Source organism: Pseudorca crassidens, chromosome 17 (genome assembly GCF_039906515.1).
Source record: "Pseudorca crassidens isolate mPseCra1 chromosome 17, mPseCra1.hap1, whole genome shotgun sequence".
Lineage (NCBI taxonomy): Eukaryota > Metazoa > Chordata > Mammalia > Artiodactyla > Delphinidae > Pseudorca > Pseudorca crassidens.
This window is the reverse complement of record NC_090312.1, coordinates 20,783,128-20,808,737: the sequence shown is the minus strand read 5'-3', so window position 1 is coordinate 20,808,737 and position 25,610 is coordinate 20,783,128. Positions and strand designations below refer to the sequence as shown.

The following is a 25,610-nucleotide window of genomic DNA, read 5'->3' as shown; positions in this document are numbered from 1 at the left end:
TAACCATGTAGATGGAGGAGGCTGCTATGGTAGGCAGAAAATAGAGGAGTGCTATTATGGCGTTTACATTCCTATGTTTTCTCACACAAGTGTCTTGAATGACCACCTGCCTCTGCGGTCAGCTGCCTACACAGGGAGGGATCAAGGAAAGAAAAGTCAACCCAATCTCAAAAAAGAAGCACTGGGACTGGTGATCCAGTGGTTAAGACTCTGTGCTTCCACTGCAGAGGGCGCCGGTTCGGTCCCTGGTCAGGGAAGATCCCACATGCCTCGGGGTGCAGCCAAAAAAAGAAAAAAAAAAAAATCAAAAAAAAAAAGAAGCAACAACTAAATTTCCTGATACTCCAAACTGGTTCTAAATGGCATTTCGGTGACCAGGCTGCTGGGCCCTTCACAGACTCATAGATGGTTGGAGTTGGAAGAGGCTTAAAGTCCTCCATGTTGATCATAGCCGGGCCTTCTACTCCTTTCCTTTATTAAGTATTTACTGAGCACCATCATATGCCTGACCCTACTCTGGGTATTGCAGCGATAGAGATGAGTAGTATCTTCTGCCTTTGTGGAGCTTACCATTTGCGTGAGAGGCAGACAGCAAACAAATAAACCAATATATAGGGGTAGACAGGGACCCCTACTGGAAGGACGGTGCTGTTGTAGTTCGGGTGGTGAGAAAAGGCCTCTCTGAAGAGGTGACCCTGGAACACACAGAAGTGTCAAGGCAATGAGAGGAATGGCAGGAAGGCTAGTGTTGACTAGGGCAAAGTAGGCAAGATAAGTATGTAGGAAATGCGGCCCAAGAGAAGGCAGGGGCCACATCATACAGGGCCTCCTAGGCCTCGGTGAAGACTTTGGATTTTATTCTAAATGGGGAAAGTTTTGAACAAGGGATGACTTGGGCATAATCTCACGTATGAAAAGAATCCCTCTGGTCAGTATGTGGGGAACGAACTGGGGGTGGAGAGTAAGTGTAGCAGTGATGGGAAGAGTCAGAACACCGCCAGGGCAGTCAAAACAGGAAGCCAGGGTGCCCTGCACTAGGGTGGAGGTGAAGACATAGCGAGAAGTAGTAGAATTCTGAATTACAACACCTAGAAGTGGGGCATGAGAGAACGGCGCACATCAGAGATGACTCAGGCTTTCAACCGGAGCCACCAATGGCTGGGGGCACCCTTTCAGGGCAGGAAGTTGAGTCACTGCTCCAAGAGCGGGTGTCCCAGAGGGAGGAAATCATGGTAGTATTAGTGCTATTATTTTTTTCTTTTGAGAGCGCCTGGGATGCAGAGAAGTAATGAAAAGTACGGAATTAAACAAAGGAGGACAGTTACCACAGTCTTCTTTCCTCCCCACAGTGTTTTCATTCGTTCAATCCTCTCCTCAGATCCCAAAGCTCTGAGCTGACTGGGCTAAGGTGAGCACAGGCATGCCGCGATGGAATTTAGAGAAATCAGAGGGACCTCTTATGACCTAAGGTCTGTATTGCTTAACCCCAACAGTTGTCTTGGGTGCTAAAACTGTTTCCCAGGACTCCTTGTAGAAATCCAAGACAGGGAATATTCCAAAAGGAGCTTCACCCAGCAGAAACATGGATCTGACGCTCTGCTAGCAATCTTGGAAATAAGAATTTTGCTGCAATTGAAGCGTGAGCATATACACAAAAGCTTTATTGCATGTGGCCTAATACAATGCCAGCTCCATAAGAATAAGTACCTTTCCTGTCAGGTTCTCCACTGTCACTGGTTCCCTACTGCTGCCCACGTGCTGGTGCACAAGAAATATTTATTGAACGGATATACTTAGAACCACTAAATGAATGTTGTTTTCTTTACTCACTACTGATGATCTCAAGGTTGTTAAATTAGTGGCTTTTCTGCTTCAAGAGACTTGATTGGACACCGACTCTCAGACAGGAAAATACCGACAATGAGAAATTGAATGTAACGGGAAGGAGGTAGCGTTTTGTTGGTGTCGAACATAGGAACAACTGCCAAGTTGAATGGAATAGAGAACTTGAGACTAAATGACCACTTCACTTTCCTACAGGCTTAAAGAAAGACAAGCGTCTTGTTCTGCTTTGGAACAAGCACCAAGTGAGACTATAAGCTTTGCTGAGCAGATGGGCAGCGAGAACAGGTAACTGACAACAGACTTAGAGAGCAGTGTATTAGTTTCCCACAGATGCCTTAACACGTTACAAATACAGGGGTTCCGAACAACAGAAATTTACCCCTCATAGTTCTAGAAGCCAGAGTTTAACATTGGTGTCACTGGGCTGAAATCAAGATGTCAGCAGGATCACGCCCCCTCTGGAGGCTGTAGGAGAGAATTCGTTCCTTGATACTTCTAGCTTCTGCTGGCTGCCAGCATTCCTTTGCTTGTGGCCACATCACTCTAATTTCTGCCTCTATCTTCACATCACCTTCTCCTCTTCTGTGTAGGAAATTTCATCCTGCCTCTCTCTTATAAGGACACGTGATGTGATTTAGGGCCCACTTAAATAATCCTGGAAAATCTCCTCCTGCGAAGATCTTTAATCACATCTACGAAGACCTTTTTCTTTATAAGGTAACATTTACAGGTTCCAGGGATTAGGACCTGTATCTCTGAATGGCCACTATTCAGTCTGTTACAAGTTGGAAGGAACCTGAGATTTCTGAGTATGGCTCAGGGTTCATTGTGTTCCACGGAGAAGTGAGGCTCAGAGGAAGTATAAAACCACACAGGAGATGGAAGGAAGACTTGGGTCTAGGCAGGTGCCTCTGACTTTCAGGCTCAATCTGGTTTGTGGTCTCTAGTTCAGATGACCTCCATAGTCTGTTCAGAGAATTGTAAGAGAAGCCCTGTCACAGCTTTCCAAGATGAATGACCACATGTCATAAGGCCCAACAGGAAATTTCAGGGTAAACTGGAGCGGGGGGCAAAGGATGTGACTTCAGCTCCTACCCTACTGGAAAGTCTTGGTGTCACTGCAAGTGCTTGGGGAATGCCACTTTCCCCAAAGAGTGCGAGTTACAGGGCCTCTTCTCTTCTGGAAATAGAGGTCACTGTACAGTTCCCCAAACAAACAGCCATTTGTGCACAGGGTTAGCTCCAAATCTGATCCCAGGTAAAGGTCTGTGTCACACACCAGGTAGATGCCCCTGGCTCTACCCCAGTCCTGGCTGGGCCAGAGCAACAGAGTGAACAGAGTGACAGGTGCTGGGCATACCATCAGGGTACCACAGCCTGAACCCATGTTTCTTCAATCTCACCGTGACTCCAAAATCAGAATTTGTGGAACAGAGATATAAGGAGAGATGCATAATCACAAAAGCATGGGATCATGAGATAAATGCCCAGGAAATCACACCTGAGTCTTAATCTCCTCAGGTCTACAATGGGAATGACAATGACACTGTTTCATAGGGTGACTGTGAGAATCAAATGACATAATACAAACACACACCCTTTGCAGACTGGAACCACCATGATGATGCAGTCGGGGCACTACCATTCTTGGCTGGCTGAGGCTGCTTCGTCCTCCTTCCTTCTACTCCCCTTCTTCCTCGTCATCACAATAATAATAGCAAACATTGATCGGGCCATTACTAAGTGTTAAACACTGTTCTAAGAGCTTTACACGGATTACCTCATTTTCAACAATTCTGTGAAGACACTTTTATTATCTCTAATGGATTAATAGCTACTAAACATAGCTAAAGGTCACATACCTAGTAAGCTGCAGATCTAGGAGACAAATATACGAAGAAGCCATGCTCTTTAACCACCTCTCTAAACTGCTGCCCAGGAACCCTTCCCATAGCCTGACATGCCCCCCAAGCAGGCTTCTGCTGTTCTCGTGTAGGGAGCATGAGAGCCAGAAAAGGTCACCGTCTCCGAGGACTTAAAGGCAAGCAGTGCAAACACGGGCATAACTTCACGATGCACAAGGCTGTGATGGCCACCACCCTCCAGTCTTCCCACAGTGAAGAGTGACAGGGGACTGGGGGGTCTTTGAGAGGAGCTGTGGAACAGATTCATCCTTCCTTCATCACACAAGGTCTAGGTCTGTACCAGGGACTGAACACATTTCACGATGAAGAACCAGGAGGAGAAAGGTAACTTCCCCGCCAGTGGGACAAGTACAGATTCTTCCAGAGCCCACAGGAAGGGCACCTAACTTAGCTGAGGTCCTTAAATTAAATAAAACACAAGTCAGGAGAGTGAGTAGGAGGGGGAAGGGCCCTGGAGGCACAGAAAACAGCTTCGGCAGAGACGGAAATGACAACCCAATGGTCCACTTTGGGAACTCTGAGAAGCTTGACATGGCTGGGCATGGAGCACATCATGTGAGTCTCACATGCCATTTTGGGATGCCTACCTTATAGGGTAGCCAGTTTTAGTCTTTTTTTCCTTTTTCTGCCCAACCTGAAGCAGCACATCTGACACACAAGATGATGTTCACCGTCATAAAACACTCATTTGTAGATTATGAACGCCTCGTTTTTTGCCTACATTGCATCCCTGCCTATTTCTGGTAAAAGGAGCCATGCTTTGCCTTTGGCAGGGAGGGCTGCCCTTCCCCAACTGGTGGGGCTTTTCCTACAGGACTTTTCATTTCTAAAGGACTACATAATTTTCTTATTATGTTTACCTTTTATTTTCGGATTCCCTCCCACCTCCTCCCACGATGTAAGGATGTTTCCAACCACCTAGCTAGAGCCTGACTCAGTGGAGGCACGGAACAAATTTCTTAATGCTGGGTGTGTGACCCAGACAGGGCAAATAAAATTTAGTAGAATCGCTATGGTTTCTAAGAGGGAAGGTCTCTTTCTTTCTTACTTAGAGCATGTCCCAAGGGGCAATATAAGCTTAGACTGGCTGTCAGTGGCTGTCTCTGCCACCATATGGAGAGAATTTGCTAGAGAATTAAGCCAACAGAGAAAGCAGAGCTGAGAAAGAGAAAGGGGGGCGGTGAGAGGAGGGAGGTGGGGGGGGGGAGGGAGAGAGGAAGGTAAATATTATTTGATTTCCTAAAAACAGCCTTGCCTGAAGTCAGATACCCCTGGGTTTCTCATTTACATAAGTCAATATTGAGGGGGGGAGGGGCGGGGAGCGAGTTGAGCTCATTTGTACCACGTGTACTCAAGACAATCTTGACTTACAGAGCCAAGCTTATGTGGAATTCTCAGTTGAGCTGCTGTACTGTCCTGCTTATCATCATTTCAAGAAAGCCCATCAGGGTGTAGGCAAGTAAGAATAATGAGAACCCACGGTAACTTACTTTCAAAAAGTGAATCATTGGCAAATTTTGGTATTTTAATTATTAGACAATGTGGAATACACCTTAAGTGCAACTGCATACTTCTGTATGTCCTGATGCACCTGGGCCACCTCCTTATCCAATTACACCTGAGGTTACAAACTCAAATGTTGCCAGGATAACATAACTGCGTGAAGAGGACCAATCTAAGGGACAACTGAGACTTGGTGGATGACAGTGGATGGGATATTTTGCTGTTGGTTTTTTCCTAAAATGTGCAATTCCAACCCATTTTTGCTATGCTAGAATACAGGCTGAGTGTTGCCACTGCTCCTATTTTTAAGTTAAGAATGGAAAATCTAGAAGTTTCACAAAACCTCCTAGTTTAAAATTTGCCCTTTTCCCCCATATTATGAGAGCTAAACAAAGCATATACATGGGTCATATCTGACTCACAAGTTGCCACTTTCAACATCTGACTTTTAACCTTTCCTCCCCCATGTCCCTCCCACTTGCAATGGAAAGGGATTCAGGCAACCTTGCCTTCAGGGTTTCAACTCACTTTTGGAATGGACCTCAGGTTCTGAGATTCCACCCTGTGCGGCCTGTTCCAGATTAACGGCAAATGAGACCAAGGGTGGTTGATGACTAGTCTGAACAGGCCTTCCGTTTTTTATAACCTAACGTGCAGAGCAAACCTATCTTCTTAGGTAACCCCCAACCCAGTGCCTGATTTCCTAAGGGTGACTGCAGATCACCAGTACCAGAGTGAACAGGACTCTGAGGTCAGCCAACCCATTGCTTTATTTGCTGGAGAGAATGTGTACAAAACCTTCCAGGACCAATGAGTCTCCTCTCACTTCTACCTGAGAAGGCAGCCCACTGCCAAGCCTGGTCACTTACTTGGCTACATTCAGAATGTCAGCAGTAAATTAAAGGCCCCTTCCCTGTGCTGAGGAAGAGAAGGGTTAACGGACATTTGCACTGCGATCACTGTAAGTAATTTACCATACTGATGGGAACTGTATATTGATTTTTTTAAACCAGTCTTGGGTAAAAAGACTTTTTAAATTTTTTAAATTTATTTTTTTTTACTGAAGTATAGTTGATTTACAATGTTGTGTTAATTTCTGCTGTCGAGCAAGGTGACTCAGTTATACACATACATACATTCTTTTTTATATTCTTTTCCATTATGGTTTATCCCAGGATAAAAAGACTGTTTTAGACAATCTAGGGTTTTGGTTGAATATATTCAGGTGCCAATGATGTTAATAGGAGGAAACTAAAATAATGCTAATTCTCACACGAAATATAAAGTCAGAAAGAAATTTTACAGTGGTTTTCAAACAGAGGGGAAATATAGCTGTGCACTATTTTTCAGCTCTCCAAGAATGAATACACAGCTTCCAGGCAGTAAATTAAAGGCTAAATCCTTGATGTTGTTGGTAGCACACAGAGTTACCAAATCCCCTCCAAAAATTAAAGAAAACCTTAAAATATTTTGTTTGGGGATTCTGTTTTAGTCCCTGAGAAGACTCAGTGATTACTTCCCTTGTACCTCAGAGCAGATTTTCCAAGCGAAGAAGTACAGTATCAACATATCAGAGACTACAGCCGAAGATTTATGATATCATAAACCACCTTCAAGGTCTTTCTGGTTTTGATAGGCAAACCAGACCTCTTGGTACATTTGCTTTTATTTGTCAGAATTTGTATGCATTGTCTTGGGGATTCTCTGTTAACTGAATGTCACTAGGTGAGCAGCCCACCGCGCATCAGGCATCTTTTAAAATTAATTACCAGGAAGCACGTGAGATGTCTGCTGACAGCCTCCCCCTCCCCGTCGATATTGCACCCATGGCTATCACAGCCCGACATGTACAGTGCTCATCTGCTGAAGAGGCAGGCACTACTGGGCTTGCTGGCCTCTCCGCACGAATTCATCTGAGCCAGTGACCCAATGCCAAAGGGATGTTTAAAAAAGTTTCAAAGCTACTTCGACTTTCTCTTCCTGATACCTATAGATCAGTTTTTTTTTTAAGCTTTTCAATGTTGGACTTTATTAATACCAGGGATTTCTTTGGTAGAAAGATTAACAAGTGAGTACTAGCCCAGCTCCAGAAACATTCAGCAGAAGAGATGGAAACAGTGCTCCTGTCTTTGGGGAGCTGAAGAGTTACCTGCAGATGTAAGATCAGAAGGTATTAAACATCCTAAAAGCAATTATGTGATAAAACCTATAACAATGACCATGAGGACCATACGATCTATTAGGAAAGCTTTGGTGAAAAAGAAAGAGGTCTTGGGTCTGGAGTTGAAAGTCAGGGCTGGATTGACCATTGATTTGCTCCACGGTTACTGTTGCGATGATTTGCCTTTCTAGGCTTCAGTTTTTTCACTTGTAAACTGGGGATGAAATGATACCCTCTCCCCCATGTTGTGCTGATTAAGTACTCAATGAAGGCAGTAGAACAGAGAGTGTCATTGCCATTTTTAGGAAGCAGACCTGAAGAAAGCTGAGGGTCCCACCCAAAATGCTATAGGGAGTGCTGTAGTTCACTCCAAAACTATGATGGAAGCACCTGAAAGGATGGCATCCTGATGACGACAGTGGGTATCATTTCTCAGGAGGTAGTGGTCAAAAGGAAAAGAAAATTTGATTTAGTACATCCCAAATTTCAAAAGTCATCAATATGACATGCGAGTAGAGTAGGTCTTATCTGCTTGACCTTGTCTATTTGGGCGCTACTGACATCTGGGGCTGGGTAATTCCTTGTCGTGGGGAGCAGTCCTGGGCACTGTAGGATGTTTTGCAGCATCCCTGGCCTCTACCAACTAGATTCCAGTAGCACCTACTCCCAGCTGTGACAGTCAAAAATGTCTTCAGGGACTTCCTAGGCGGTCCAGTGGTTAAGATTCCACACTTCCACTGTAGGGGGCAAGGGTTCAGTCCCTGGTCAGGGAGCTAAGATCCCGCATGCCACGTGTGTGGCCAAAAAAACAAAAATGTCTTCAGATTTTTTCCAAATGTCTGCTGGAGGGCAAATTCACCCTTGGTTGAGAACCAATGACGTAGATGTTTGCTTTCAACTAACTGATTCTCAAAATGCTAATCCAAGAGACATTCATGGGACTCAGGTAGATAAGGAGGCAAACCAACACAAAATGTACTTTTGAGAAAAGCACCTACTATGTGTTAGGCCAGTTCCCATCCATTACTCCATTTAATCCACAAATCACCCTGGGAAGCATTCTTTTCTCCATTTTAAGGATGAGGAAACACATTCATGGAGATAAAGTTCCAAAGCGTACAAGACGAACAAGGATCCCAATTCAGTTCTACAAGTAAACATTTCCATGCATTTGATCTTGAAATGCCTCAAAGCCCATAACCACAACACTTCCAATGAGGTTCAACTGAAGGGTCCTCACGAATAAAAGAGTAATGGTAGTGAAATAAGGTTCCCCTGTTTGATGTGACAAAATTTTGAGGAAACCAAGACGATAAAAATTGACACTGTCTGGCATTGCTTCAATGCTGAAGAGACAATAAAGGATGCACATCTACGTAATGTTCCCTTTTGTCCTCCAAGAGGGAGTAAAAATAAGCTCACCGACAGGAATAAAGACGCAGACATAGAGAATGGACTTGAGGACACAGGGAGGGGGAAGGGTAAGATGGGACAAAGTGAGAGAGTGGCATGGACATGTATATATGGACATGTATACACGACCAAACGTAAAATAGATAGCTAGTGGGAAGCAGCCACATAGCACAGGGAGATCAGCTCGGTGCTCTGTGACCACCTAGAGGGGTGGGATAGGGAGGGTGGGAGGGAGACACAAGAGGGAGGGGATATGGGGATATATGTATAGCTGATTCACGTTGTTATAGAGGGGAAACTCACACACCATTGTAAAGCAATTATATGCCAATAAAGATATTAAAAAAATAAGCTAATCGAACTTAAAGTCCAAGATTTGATGTCAACAGGTTACATCACTAAAAGTTATGCTGGAATAAGGTAAGCAGCATGATCAGACTCTCTCTGGTGTTTCCTTAATTCGTGTCTCCCTACATGTTCTGCCTTTTCATGTCTTCCCTCCCCACTTCTTGTCTGATGGGCTTCAAGGGTTGGCTCAGATCTTACTTTCTCCCTGGCTTCCCTCAGAATCTACAGGTAAAGTATAAGGTGCTGTTACAGGTGTCTCTTCCCCTACTTAAAGGTCCTTAAAGCGAGGGTGTATCTTTTCACTTTTCTATTGCCAACATTCAGAATACTGCTTAATAACCCAGTGAAATAAGATTTGGCCAGTGTCAAAATGAACTTTGTCAAGGGAAACTCGAGTTAGAGGGTGTGGTAGACTCTGAAGGGAACAGTCCCATGTTGCAACTGCAGGTACATGTGATGCCATGTCTGTAGTGCCAGTACCTTGACTTTGCAAAAAGACTTTCAGGGTTGCAACAGCCCCCTGGTAGCCCAGGTGAGTGATGGTGCTAAGGACTGTGGAACTAGAGACACGCATGGATGACAGCTTTCTTCTCTCCCTTCTCTCATTCCAGGGATCACGATGCTGGAGCAGGAGGAAGGTGGCAAGAACAGAGTGAAAGGGGAAGGGGGAGAACTCTTGCTGTGATGAATTACATCACCCCTGAAGACTGGCAGCACAGGGGAAGGGGGAACTGGATGACCCTGACAGCACAGACCAATGATGGTCAAGGGCACACCTGTGGAGTCAGATGCTTGGGCGCAAAACACGTCTCCACCAATTACAGGTCATGCTACCTCACACAAGTTACTTAACCTGAGTAAGTCTTCATTTACTCACCTTACTAATGAGTATGATAACACTATCTCTGTCCTAGGCATATTTATGAAGATTAAATGAGATGATACACAGAAAGCACAGTGCCTGGCCCATAAGCTTTCAACAGAAGTTATCAACGGATGATGATGATGATGACCAGTCCTAAGACTGAGGATTTGCTACAGGTGAGTTTCTGATGAGCCATGGGTCCCTCTGTTCCCACAGGTGAAATGTACTATACATCCGCCTTACACAGTACAGCCAGTTTATAATTATACTGGTAGTATATACATATACTACATTGTACACTGCTTCCCTCACTGTTACTCTCAGCCACTGCTTGAGGCCCAGGTCACTTAGCTGTCCTTACTTCCTCTTTTATTTTATAATTCTATTATTATAGGATGTATATCTCATATGTTTAATCTCTAATTGAGCTCTCTCTAAAGAACTGTAAGGTGCAATAAGACATTTCAAGAATTATTTGGAAAGAAAACAAAGCAATACCCACTTGGGTTTTCTTCAGTAACCACACACTAGGGTCAGTATTTGGGGACCAGAATGTCACATACAAGGGTTCTCTAACCTCAAAAAGTTTCAAATCATTGTTGTAGGAAACACTTTGTTTACTGTGGGTACAAATAAAGACACACTCTGGCTAATAATAGACTCTTTCTATAATCAAGCATAAGTGATAATAAAAATGGACCCAGGGCAAGCTAGGAAAAAAGTGGAAGTGGAAGGAAAAGTGAGATTCTTTGGTACAACTTTCTCTTCTGACTTAGATTTGGCTATAAAATACTTCAGTTCAACATTAGTTAACTCATTCTTCTAGCAATAATATAATCACAACTTAGTTTAATTTTGTTTATTTGTTTGATTTTGGGAAAGCAACGTGAACTTGGAGTAGAAAGCTTGGGTTAGTGCTGTGAGCTGAAGCAGCTTACTTAAGGCCACTGAGTCACAGTTTCCTCATCTGTAAAATGAGAATACGGATTTTCAACGCTTTGAGCTTTCTACGTGAAAGTAAAATTAGGTAGGAAATTTGAAAGTGCCTAGCATAGTACCTGACTCAATACATTTCTTTCAAATTAAAGCAGAGATTTCATAAAGGTGTGCCTTGTGTCTAGCATTACATTTACTATATTATAATATAATCATGAATTTGTTCACATGACTCTCTTCCCTTCCAAATTCTAGGCTCTTTATAAAAGAGAATGTGGGTTTCATTTAACTGAGGAGCTCCAGCGCTCGGCACGTGGTAGATATTTGTTGAAGTTTTGCTGAATGAATGGCCCTGTGAGAAAGGGAGAAGAGGTGGTATCATCCCCATTATGAAAGTAAAAAAATGGCCCAGAAAAGTGAAAGGATCTGCCCAAAGTCACATGCCTAGTAATTACCAGAGCAGAGACTAGAACCAAGACACCTGATTCAAATTCACGCTGTGTCTAGAAAGGCTATGCCTGCTTTGGTTCAGCCTTCATTTAATAAACAATGATCTTGGGGCTTCCCTGGTGGCACAGAGGTTAAGAATCTGCCTGTCAATGCAGGGGACACAGGTTTGAAGCCCTGGTCTGGGAAGATCCCACATGCCGTGGAGCAACTAAGCCCGTGCACCACAACAATTGAGCCTGTGCTCTAGAGCCCATGAGCCACAACACCTGAAGCCCGCGAGCCACAACTACTGAAGCGCACTTGCCTAGAGCTCATGCTCCACAGCAAGAGAAGCTACCGCAATGAGAAGCCTGCGCACCTCAACGAAGAGTAGCCCCCACTTGCTGCAACTAGAGAAAGCTCGCGCACAGCAACGAAGACCCAACACAACCAAAAAAACCCCCAACAAAACAAACAAACAAACAAACAAACAAACAAAACAATGGTCTTCTAATGCAGCCATTAGGCTAGGTGCTGGGTATAGCAGTGAATACAGTCCATATGGTCTCTGTACTCACAGAGCTGTAGTTTAGTGAGGGAAGTACACTACTATCTGAAGGATGAGAAAGACTGGTAAAGAGTAAAGTGAAAGAGGGTGGAGGCAGAAGAAAAAAAAATGCACATGTTCTGTGTAGACTACTACTTTTAGTGAAGGCAAGAAGGCCAGCATGGTGAGGTAGGGTTGTGGGACGGGTGGAGGCCAATGGCTTGAGATGAGGATAGAAGAGGTCAATGGCTTGAGACGAGGATAGAAGAGGCCAATGGCTTGAGACGAGGATAGAAGAGGCCAATGGCTTGAGATGAGGATAGAAGGGCAGGCAAGTGTAAGATCATTCTTGGTCTTGGAGGCAAGATCAAGGATCCCATTTCTTATTCCAACTGTGATGTGAAGTCAAAATACAGTTTTAAGCAGATCAGTGACAGGATACAATTTATACTTAAAAACTCTCTCTGGCTATAAAAAAATGTCCCAGTTGAGGGTCTATGTGACATTTGGAAGGAGGGAAACTAGCTGGGAAACTGGAGCTGTTGTTGAGCCCACAGATGACGGTGGCTTCTACTAGAAGGTGGTGATAAAGATGTGAAGAGAGGACATATTTTGAATGTAGAATGAAAGGGTTTGGTGGTAGATTAGGTATTGAGTCAAGAAAGAAATGGAGAGCAAGAATCATCCCTGTGTTTCTCACTTGGTCAATAAAATAAAAGAAAGGGCCACTGCTGACATGGAGAACACTGAGTGAACAAGTCAGAAGGAAAAGTTCAATACTTCTGGTCAGGACATGGAATATATAAATCTGAACTGCCCATGCCTATGAGATATTCAACAGAAATGCAAAATGGGCGTGGAGTACAAGCCTGGAGCTTCAAAGAGAAGTCAGGTCTGGAGTTTAGCTTGGGAACCACCATCATAGAGTTGACATAGAAACCCACTGTCAAAGAGAAGGGGGAATGGACAGAGGAGAGGCCCTAAGGCTGATCCTTTGAGGACCTCTCGCACTGAGTGGGTACATCAGTGAGACAGGCCAACTGGGACACACTGCTAATGAATGACTGGAGACAGGGAAAATATCAGGGAGGATGAGGTGTCAGCAGGAGCGTAGTTCAAGAAAGAGAAGAGACCATTTGCGCTGAACGCTGAGGAGTCCAGCCAGGAGTAGTCATTAGAGCATACCTTGCAATGGAAGGCGCTTGAGGCACAGAATCCCTAGTGCATAGAGTATGTGAAGGGTAGAGTCTAACACATCAGGTCATTCAATCCCTGAGCTTTTCTCCTAGGTGAGGTATCTTTTGTTTTACTCAGCAAAGGTAAAGGAGTTACATGGAAATGGATTCATAAACCTTTGACATCATTATTATCAATAATAAAAACATCAATAATTTATTGGACAATTATGATGGGCTGGGGATAAATGTGAATAATTTCTCATTCTTTAATTTATTCTTTGGGACAGTCCTCTGGATAGGTTTAACTGTTATCCCTATTTTAAAAATGAGGAAAATGTGGCTTGAGAATTTTGGTGACACAATCACATAGATGGTAAGAGACAGCAGAAGTTTGAATTACTATTTTTCCAACTCCATAGTTCATCGCTTCTGCCCATTTTGCTGCCTGGCTTGTCTCTGCATGTGAATAGAAGCTTTGGAAAGGGAAGAGAATCTCTTTTTAAAAATATTTTCATTTCTAGACCTCACTAGAGTGCCCGCGCTGCATAGCAGGCCAACGATAAGTGATTGATGGAAGGGTGGGCGAGAAGGAAAAAATCGAGGGAGAAAGACAAGAGAAAAGTAGAGACCGGATAACTTAGGCCAAATCAATTTCTGACAATAATCGGTTCTACTGAATGGGAGACTCTGTGCCATGTCACTTAGATCCCCCGTAAGGCCTAAAGAGCTCCCCAGCTGCTGGGAGTGAGAGTTGCCTGCTGACCGCTCTCAGCTGTCGGCCCTTCTGGGCAATGCTCTGGGCTGAAAAGAGCCACTTTGCCCGAGGTCACGATCCTCTTCCTGAAAGCAGCCAGGATCCAATGACTGGTGGGGTGGCTGGGAGGAAGAAGGTGTAGAAGTCCAGCTCCCAGCTAGCCCAGCCCCCAGTGAACTCCAAAGGTCAACCCCAGCTCCAGAACTGGGGCTGGCTGAGATCCTGTCATGACTGAATCACAGCCTGAATTCTGCCTCTTTCACTTTCCCAGCAGGTGGTGAACAGGAGGACACCACCCAACAAACTCCTAACCCCCAGATCTCCTTCTCTGAGCCTGCTTTCTGGGGAACCCAAACTCTGACAGGGATTTACTGGGGAAAGGGATGCCCGGTTGAGTCTCTGACATGAACACGACATGCTGCCTGTGATGATTTTAAAACAGCCCAGGTGGATTCACTGGCCCATCCAGTATGCCTCTAGGTCACCCACCTCCATAGTAAGTAAGTGTGTGTGCGGGGAATGAAAGTGAATAGTGGTCTCTGCAATACGTAATTACTAAGATAAATCTGCTGCTAAAAATTGTATGTGTACATCATCTATTGATTTTATACGTGTGTCTCATTTTCCATTAAACACTGTGAGCGCTATGTAATGATAGCGCACTCTATGTAAATCATAAATACATATGTATATATGCAGATACACATATATTTTCATACACACGTAAGTATCTATATGCTTGACATGAATTATCGCATCAGATTCTTATATACAAGCACAATTACTTGTCTGATGTTTTCAGATGAGAAAATTAAGCCCAGAGAGGTTAAAGATCCTGACAAAAACCCCCCAGCAAGCAGAACGGATGCTTTGGGTCAGATCTGGCACTCCCAGACTTCAAGCCCTGTACCACACTGAATATTAATTTGGCACTATTGTAAAAAGTTATTGTCAAAGTTATTGTCAGAAGCTGTGACTTAACAAGAGAATAAGAAGGACAAATACAGACTCATGGATCCCTCATTTTACAAATTTAGATTTTGTATACTGGGTCTCCTTAAATCGGGAGACACCTGGATACACAAGTAAGTCAAATTCACAAACAACAAAGCCACAGGGAAATGTAGCATTGTCCTTTACCCCTTGCAGAAGCTACATCTTCTCAGTAACTAAGTGAGCTTGCTTTTTACATTCTAAATGTCTTTCTTTGCATGCAGAGTAATGGAGCATAGCAGAATACATGCCTCCAGCTACAAGAATCTGTAAACCAGCACACACACTCCATCATGTTGTGACCGTGAGAACATACACCCTCACAAGCCAGGAGACAGTCTCTGTCAAAGGAAGAGCTGAATACTGATCAGTCCATAAAAACAGAACTGAGATTGAAAAAACATAACTGATAAACGCATTGCTATCATAACATCAACAGCTTGGAGTCAACAAAAACTATATTGGTTAAATTAAGTCTTCTACATAAAGATGTCAAATGTTACAACTTCACTATTACAGTAAAGAATAGCTTCAAAATGTGCCTAAACTGAAGAATAAGATGATACCATCCTTAGAAATGACTCTATAGAACTGTCGATTCTAAAATCATCAATCTCTACCCAAGCCTCAAATTTCTATTGGTTTGGGCTGTATCTTCCAGGGCCATGTCATCCCAATCCTAGCCATCTGAACCATTTTCATATCTTGCTTCTAACATAAGGAACACAAGTGTCTGTAGTGACTATTCCTAGATTTCTCCCTTAATCATAGAGTGCTACGAAATCTGGACACAGTTGAAATTGGAATCTATAACAGTTCTTTCAGATTTTCTTTGACAGTAAAGCAGTAGCCTTCCAGGCTTCTTTTTGCCTCGAGTCCTGTATATTTTCTGGATTGGATTATCACAGCTCTAGGCTTTTTTTTAAAATACTGAGACGTTAAAAGCTCATGAGGACACAGAAGTTAGCCCCGATGAGAATTCACCTTTTAAATGAGCTAAGTCATGAGATTCATCGCTGGGAACACACACACGCGCGTGCGCGCGCGCGCGCACACACACACACACACACACACACACACACACACACAAACTTTTGAGGACATTGGGATTGCTCAAATATCCACTAAATGTGCCTCTACATTTAACCTTGACATTTTACTTTCAGAATGTCTTTTCATCACTTAGAAATGTAGCCACATGATTTTTCAATCCGACTTGTAAGATGAAAGTAAGCCTTTCTTGAGCATGATTTACATTTCCTGTATTCCTTATAAATTATATTTAAGCCGAATATTCTGATTTATGAAGCTCCATTTCCTTGTCTTTCCATAAGAAAAAAGGCACATGTGTCCAAGATTAGAATCTAAACAATCCACTGCCTTTAGTTATGAAAAACCTATGTAACACAGGGAAGTTTGAGGAGGAGAAGAAAATCATATGCCTACCAAAAGAAATAATTCAGTATAGCTAAATCGGTGTTGAAATTAGAAATGGAAGAGGCTTGTCAAATCAAAGCTTGCATCTGACACCCAGATTTAGCATGCCAGAGATGTGGGGTCACCAGAGGTGCCTCCAATCTTTTGATAAAGTGGAGAAACTGCAACAGAACATTTAAGGAGCAAGGCCCTTAATCAAAGGCAAGTCCTCATAGATCAGAATATCAGACAGAAATATGTAAGATACAGGAGAGGCAAATGGAGAAGTAACACTGAAACATCAAGGAGATAAAACTTTATTTGAAAGTTTTCTTGACAGAGATGAAAGTCCTGTATGGTATCTACGCTGACAGTGTCCAGGGATTAGGGTTTATAAGGGAACTGTTACAGCCAGAAGAGCCAGAGGGGTCAAAGGCTGAATGATATTATTGTGTGTAAAACCACAACCTTTCATCTATGGAATGTAACCTAATCCTTAGAAATCTCCTTCCCCGTTTCCCTCCTAGTAAAGAGCAATGGCTTGTAGTAAACATTCTGCTGAGTGTGTGCGTGAGTTGGGGAGGGAGGAGATGTCGAAGTAGGGGCACTGGACTGATACAGCAGAAACAATAAGAAGCAGATGCTGGCATTTACCCAAATACTCAGAGCAGAATTATCTAAAAATTTTAAGCATCTTTAGATTTCACAATCTGACCTTTGATTAGACAAGTCTTTTGTAAGGCCTGGTCTTGTTTGTCTTTTATTGTTGTCCTTTGTTAAAAAAAAAAAAATCTGATACTAGTAACTAGTTGTAACAAGCCATTTAAAAAGGAGAAGCCTACCAGAAAACAGTGAAATGGGGTAAAAGGAACTTGCTGGTAAGCAATCTCTAAAATTTATCAGAATCCCTTTCGAAAGTCTGCCCACACACCCTGCATTCTGAATTGCGAACACGGCCTCCTTCCTGATTTATTGCATCTCTCCACACATTGGAGAGATGAGGCTAGCATCTGCCAGTGTAGGAAATACTGTATCTTCGTGTCAGCCTGCCAGTTCCTTCAATGCAACTCCAAGAGTTAGAGGATTTGTTCATTTCAACCAGGTTGCTGTTGCAACAGGGTTAATGAAAACAAAGGTAAAGAGATACAATGGGCTCTAACCTGCTGAGCAAGTTGGGCTCTCTCAGTGGAAATGGGGAATAAAGTCTGCTACACATAATATATGATCTTACGTGTGTGTGGGGGAGTGTGGTTTCTTTTTTTTAAATGAAGATGCGTACAGCAGAATGGTTAGAAGTTTTTTTTCCCTCTCAATACATACCGATATCAAGACATCAAGTCAAACACCTTAAATATACATAATTTTTATTTGCCAATTATACCTTAATAAAGATGGAAAGAAAACGAGTAGGAGTTCTGGAGTCAGATTGCCTGGGTTTAAATTCTAGCTGTTTCACGTATTTGCTTGGGCAATTTGAACAATATTTTAAGTTCCTTTACCCTCGGTTTCTACACGTGTTTTGTTTGTTTGACTGATTGATTTTCGGTATTTGTCCTGTTTTGTGTTCTCTGAGCTCCTAGGATCTATGGTTTTGTGTCTGCACTAACTTTGGAAAATTCTCAGCCTCCTGAAGAAAATTCAGGTATTTCCTTGGCCTCATTCTCTTTTCCCTGCAGAATTCCAATTACCCATATGTGAGATCTGTGGACATCAAGGGTGACTGAGATTTCCTGAGGCTGTCTTGATTTCAGAGTACCTCAATTGTTAGCCTCAAAATACAGTCAACATAGATTTAACCCAGTTTCTACATTGCCATTTGAGATCTCTGTCATTCAAATATGTATGTAGTGGTGTACATACCATACAATCTTTAATGTCTATAAGGGTTACTAAGGGAGTTTGGTACACATGTAGAATTTGAGGACAGGAATTCTGACTCAGTGGATCAGGGTTATGTATATAACCAGGAGTATGTATATTTACCAAGCATCCTGAATGAGGCTGAGGCAGGTGATCTGGGGGTTATATTTAAATAAACATCAACTCAACAAATCTACTATTTTCTAATTGTGGCACTCCAATAAGCTCTGTAAGATTAATGGCCCTCTGCTTGAACCTATACTTTGACTCATTCATCTTAAAATTGTCTTGGTTTTAATTCAAGAATAAACTTTTCTTACAACTCTCCTAGGATGGCTAAAATTGAAAGCACTGACAATACCAAGTGTTGACAAGGATGTGGGAAAACTTGAATTATCATGAACTGCTGGTCAAAGCGTAAACTAGAATAATCACTTTTGGAAACTTTGGAGTATCTATTCAGGCTAAAAGACCCAGGAACTCCATTCCTTGGTATGGAAGTGAGTGCTTCTTTCTATCAAAAGATACATACAAGAATATTCTTAGTACCTTTAATCAAAAGAGCCCCAAACTGGAAATTATCCGATGTCCCTCAGCAGTGGAATAGAGAAACTAGGAGATATTCATACAATTAAATATTATTCAACAATGAAAAACCACAGGTTACAGTTATACTCAACAATGTGGAGAAACTGCACAGAGAAAATATTGAGTGAAAAAAGCCAGACATAAAAGAATTTAAAAAATATGTAGAACTAATCTATGATAGCAGAGGTAAGAACAATGGTTCACTCTGAAGACAGTCAGCTGGGAGGAGGCAGAAGGGACCCTGTTGGAATGATAGAAGGATTCTATGTTATGAGCTGAGTAAGGTTTACATGAGTGTATGCACATATGTAAAAATTTATTGAACTGTACATTTAAGATCTGGGTGCTTTACTGTATGGAAGGAAGGAAGGGAGGAAGGGAGGAGGGGAGGAAAGGAAGGAAAGGGAGGAAAGGAAGGAAAGGAAAGGAGAGAGAAAGAAAGAAAAAGAAAGAAAGAGAAAGAGAGAGAAAGAAAGAAAGAAAAAGAGAAAGAAAGAAAGAGAGGAAGAAAGGAAGAAAGGAAGGAAGGAAGGAAGAAAGAAAGAAGTGAGAGAAGGAGGGAGGGAGGGAGAGAGGAAGAAAGAAAAGATAAACCACTTTGTCCTAGAATTTGAAAATTTGGAAAACAATTCTGAAAGCCCTTCGGTCCTTGCCACTAAAAGCCCTTTGGTCCTTGCCACTTCACAGATTTTATTAGGTTCTTTCTCAGCCATCATGTTCCAGACTATAAAGAAAGCTAGATGGAGTAAGTATTTCCTGTTAATAAATATTAACAATCGATGGAAATCGTTATGTGCAAAGAGATAACAAGTCTTACTGACATTTTTTTTTGTTTTGTCTCTATGGTTGGTCACGGAAAGTATTTTCCATGGATAAATACTACAAGGTTCAATGACTTCAGCAGGCTGGGGAATGTTGATTTAACTAGGTTACATAAGCTGTATTAAACCAGATTTAAGTATTTCCCTCTGACCAGAAAAGAGTCTTAAGGAAGTAAAATATACAAAGCCTTCCCTGAAATGCCTGGCTCCAATATTTCCTATGAGGCAATTAGGTTAAAATAAACACTATGCATTCCTAAAGGAAAATAAATCATAAAATGATAAAATAAACTCAGGGAAAAACTCTGAAGGGAGAAAAGGGAGGTCAGCCCTGTATTTCTGCATTCATTAAACCAGGAAGGACAATGCATGGACAAAAACCTCAACTTTATTTTTAAATTTTTATTATTTTCTAAATAACCAACTAGGAATTCCTCCTTGCCTCACTGACAAATGTCACCAGAGGGACAGACAGGCGATCTGGGTGATTGCTGACAAGAGCTTCCTATGGCTACTTCCAGATTATTACTCTATTCTCATAAAAGAGATCCTTTTCTTTTGGTGTTTATGCCACCCTCCAATTTCATCCTTACCTCTCTTATCTTTATCCACCTTCTCAATCACACACATCCCTTGAGGAATATGACACCTGGATTTCAGACTCAATTTTACATCAAATCCTACTCTCTACTGTATAAATGAATCTACTATCCTACTATTACCCTACTTCAGCCACTCACCCTGATAGCCACACTCTGGACTTTATCACTGTGAATTATTCATGTTCTTCAAGTTCAAGCTTCATCACCAACCTCCTCTCTGCCCAGTTGTTCTCTAACTCTGGCTATTCTGTCCTTCAACCTTATGCACATTCAAGTGTCTTCTACTTCCCCTTTCCCCACATCTATAAATTACCATGTGAGTTCACTTTCTTACCCCAATCCTATACTCAACTGCATACAGACTCCCTTGACAATATCCTCAAATTCAGCATCCCTTGTACTTATGCTTCAAAAGACCAGCTAAACGCCAATCAAAGATCATACCAACCATCTGCCTTATCAACCTACACATTACTGGAGAGAAGTTGCACCAATGTGGACCACAGCCACTACAATCCAAGTCATAGTCTCCATCTTCACTTGGACCCTCAGACCTGCTCAACAGTTCTGTGAATCTGCACCACTGCTATTCCAAATTCTCCAGTATCCTAACGTTCCCTATCCAACCACTACCTACCATCACTGTTAGAAGTGTTCTGCTTTGCAGAGAAACCTGGGGGTTGATAGAAGAGAACTCCTTCAACTTTCTACTCTAACACCAACCAACAGACAGAGCAATCAAATATTCACCTTCCACCTTTCTAAAAAGGATTCGGAAGAACCATCGTTGTCTGCTGTCTTGTTTTTTCCAACTTAATAGGCTGTTTTGTAGCAACTCTATTCCATAAAATAGTAGTATTGAATTTTCTAGGCTAACTGCTTTTAGTTTTGAAAGTTCCATTATTTGCTTATTTAAAAGCAAGTCCACTTATTTAATCATCAAGAATTCTTTTATTTCAAGCAAAGATCAAATGGCCATAGTGGCTAAAGGAACACAGGTAAAGCCTGTAAGAAGTTTAAAAATTTAATCCCAGCATGGTTACCGATGCTCTAGGTGGACTTGAGCAAGAAATTTCAACTCAATATGCCTTAGTTCTTTCATTAAAAAGAACAAAAAAGATATTAATATTACAAACTCAACTCAGCTAATTGTTGAAGGGAATTAAATGATTTATGAGGCTGCTATGAAACGTAAAACCCAAGACATCAAGAAGAAATTACAAATGGGAAGGGTGTAGAAAGGAGGAAAAGTTGTTAATCTCCACTGATACAGAAAGTTAATTTTTTAAATCAGCCTCCAGTGGGAATGCACTTTATAGGAAAATAAGTTTCAATCTTCCACAATGTTTTGACTCCATCATTGAGATGAGTTGTTGAGAACAACTGAGATTTCTGCAATTTAGTTTTTGTTGCTGATACAGCAATGTCCTTTTCATTCAACAAATACGAAGTCCCTACTTTGTGACAGACTCTTTCTCTTGTTAATGCAACAAATACTTATTTAATGTCCTCTATGTCAATTGCTTTCATTATGGTGTGTTTGTACCCTAGGGTGTGGTAAGAAAAAGACTCCATATTCATAATTTTTTTTTTACCTAAAAAATAAGACTCCATTATTTGGAAGCTTATGGTGTATTTAAAGTATCCCCAAGAGAAAAGTGAGAATTCCATAGGCTTGGGGGATAGCAGTGTTGCCCACATCTGGATCCTGATCAGTGTACTAGGACATACCCTACGTACATGTGCCAGGTAAATGGCTTTGTAGCTTGTAACATTTAGTTTTAACTAAATTGACTTAACACAAAATAGACAAGAAAGTTAAATGGCTCTTGAAATCCAAGAAAATGGTGAAACTGGTACTTTTTATTCCAATGAAAATTTTATTGGTAAAAGTAACAGTAATATACTATTCTGATAAGAATAGATGGGGGTTTCAGCTGCACCTGATTTAGATAAGAAGCTGGACCTCGTGCCTAAGCTTGATACCATGATGGGATGGGTCTTTGGATGGGTGGGTCTTACGAGGGGTTGAGTATAATTCACACACAGGGAAAACGTAAATAATTTGTTGTTTGTGGAATGACCATTGTGGTTTCAAAACACATCTGCAAATTCTTTTATACTCCTCCCATAAAGTCTGTGTCCCCATTTCTGGAATCTGGGAGGGCTTGTGTCTGCTCTGACCTTTGAGCAGAGCAGAGCTTACTGCATGGTCAGAAAAGGCCATGTGGTTTCTGCCTTGTTCTTTTGGGAGGCTGGCCCTGGGAAAAGTCTGTGCCACGTAAGGATTCTGAGTCTCCCTAAGACCTCATTAAGCTGGAATGAAGTACGGTCAAAAGTCCAGCTGAGCCCAGACTTCTAGCCAAGATATCAGACATATGAGTGAAGCTGCCTTGGATCATCCAGAACATTCTATTTACCAGATGAGTACCACTAAGGTCATGAGGATCAGAAGACTAGGTCAGCCAAGCCCTTCCTGAATTCTTAACCCACAGAACCTGTGAGGTATAATAAGTGGTGTTTTAAGTGACTAAGTTTTGGAATATTTCGTTAAGCAAAAATAGATAACTGGCACAGTTCACTGTGTATATCTAGGACACACTCCATGGTGAGGTGGTCCTGTGAACCCCGCTATGTGACTTGCTTTGGTCAATGGAATGTTAGCAAATGTGACTCAAGCAGAAGATTGGATAGCACTTGTAAGACTGGGGTTCTCCTCTCTTGCACCTCCACCACTGCCATGAGAAGATAGCTGGGCCAGCCTGCCGGCAGGTGAGAGACATGGCAGCAGGACAGAGGTCCCATTCATCCCTGTCATCCCAGTCAAGTCTGTTCCACACAAGCGAACAGCCACCTGGCTCACAGACAAGTGGATGAACCCAGCTAAAACCAGAAGGACTGCTCATCAAATCTAGCCTAAATCACTAGGCTGTGAACTAAATAAATATTTGTTTTAAGCCACTCTTTTGGAGGGTATGCATGTGCTATGTAATACCTTCAGTAACAACAGATAATCAGTACAACAAGAATTTTTATTTCAAGCAGTCTCCTAATAAAAACCACAGCTTCTAATCACATAGTTTTGTGTACTGTCTCTAAAACACTTGGGATATTCAAACCACTATTCTTTCTGGTGATGCCCTTTCATCCTCTTTCTGCCTTTCCTAATCCTACATATTCTTAACAGTCTAGCTTAAATTCTGTAACCCCAGAATCAATTTTGACCACTCCATCCCACGATAGCTTCACCTCCGGATTCCTGGAGAATTCACCTTTTGAACCATCTTCCTGACAATTAACTGTATGTGTATTGCTTTGCGATGCTACTTAACTCACAGGTGGGGAGAATGAAACACAAAAGTACTTTAGGAGCTCAGAAGGGTGGAAGGGTGGTATCTTATGCCATACTGCTTCTCACCCTTCTTCCCAGCCCTTACAGCACATAATCTAATATCGTGCACGTAACAGGTGTTAAATGAATATAGAAAGAAGGCAAAGAATGTGCCATAGCTTTTGAAAGGGTCTCAGACAGGTAGAGACAACGTAATACACATTTTATAACATTGCTTACAGTCGTTTTTTATTGCTTCAAATTTGAAAGAATAATAGAATTTTTTATGGAAGATAACTGAGCAGTTTGGTGCAGGGTCGGGGGGGGTGGGAGGGAAATCTTCTGAAATCTTGAATGTTTTCAGTGATTCAGAGGTTTTATGGGTAAAAAGGTATTAAACAATTGCCGTCAGGCTTGACTATATGCCAAATGACTGATCATAATGGCGTAGCTGTATTTCCCAACTTGGAGGTTTTGCAAGTCATTAATAAACTGTGCAACATTTACCAGGTGTTTGGTTAAAGCATGGTTACATAAAGGGTTTGCAAATATTTATATGCCACAGAAATCCTCCCACTGTATTCAGAGTTAAAATAGAAGAACCATTTCCCTCTAAATGGTTGTATTTCTTATGAAAGGGCATTATATTTCCAAGAATCATAAAGAGAAGTGCTACTCTGCATCTTTTCTTTGTCTCAACTTTCTCCCCCGGGAAATTACCTTGGAAGAAAAGGGGGAGGCTGAATTAGAGCAAATAATCACCCGTCAAATATCACCGTTTAGTGACGATGTATCATATCTGAATTTTTTTCTTTAAAAAAAGGGAGCAATAGGAAACAACCTTTCAGCATCTGTTTGGAAGAAAATAAAGTCTTCTACATACCCCCATCTATTTCAATTTCAACTCCAAGTAGAGGTTAATCAAAGTTATTAATTTATCCTTCCTCTTATTTTTGAAAAAGGAGTCTGAGTAGGACTTACCCAGTCCTTATATCCAGACGTTAAAAATGAGAATAAAATATGTAATCCACACTGAATTAGATTTGTGTTGAAGGGACATGGTTTGGAGGTGGGGTGAGCAATACCTCCTGAGATCTATTAAAGGATGAGAGTAATCCCTTTCATATTAGCCATAAAAAAATGGCACGCTTACATGGCAGTATGAAATGGTAGGTCTGAATAACCCTACAGAGAATTTTCTAATTAAAAGTACATGTCTAAGGCCCAGCTGTCATTGCTTTCTTGACCCTGTGCAGGACACTGCCCAAACGGACCACATCTGTAATGTATATGTGTCCTACATATAGTAGGACACCTAGCAGTGAAGCTGATTAATTCACAACTAAAACAATTAATTTACAATTTGATAGAATTTTTAAAAAGATTATCATTGGCTGTCAGTGGCTGTCTGTCACTTCCCTCATGTCAATTAAAACAGTAAAACTTGCAATATGGAGACTTCTACCAGGACTAAATGGATGGACAAGGAGGTACCCACCAAAAGCCCAAGTGGAACCTCAGAGGTGAGTTTATTACTACAGTTAGCTTGTGTGAAAGCTCCCCCTTGAGGAGCTCAAAACAACTGCACAATTCAACTGAAAAATTACATGGCCAACTGCAAAGTTCAACTGAAAAATTCCATCACCAGCTCTTGTCCTTCAGAAGACTAAGCACTCTTTTAGAAAAGAAGAAAAAAATCCTTTACAAACATTTCTGAAAAAGACTATTTTACAAAAGGTTTTATTTTTTTTTGGCCTCCATCTAAGATACTTTATTATTTAACTGGTATCTTTCATGTGAAATAAGACATATATAAAAAAACTGTACCTCCACGTGTGCCCTGTCACCAGCCAAGACCTATCTCCTTCAACAAACCTGAGGAAAAACCACTATAAAAATGAAGATACCCCTGTTCTAAGCTAGTACTTTTTTGTGTGTAGATAGTTACCATTAATTAGTTGCTTTGTGTCCTGAGCATGATGTGAGGGAGAAAATACACTTCTTGATAAAAGGTTGCAAGTAACTGGAAAACATTTTTTGTGCCTGAATGAGAATTTGGAGAGTGCGCTTTTTGTTCAATATGAGCACACCATAA

The 25,610-nt window shown here is 41.7% G+C and overlaps 1 protein-coding gene across 5 annotated transcripts in view; it reads right to left on the bottom strand.

The window, feature by feature from the left end:
* Positions 1 to 25,610, bottom strand: part of SAMD12 (sterile alpha motif domain containing 12) — a 456,644-nt gene that overhangs the window by 225,837 nt on the left and 205,197 nt on the right. The gene's annotated exons all lie outside the window — the stretch shown is intronic.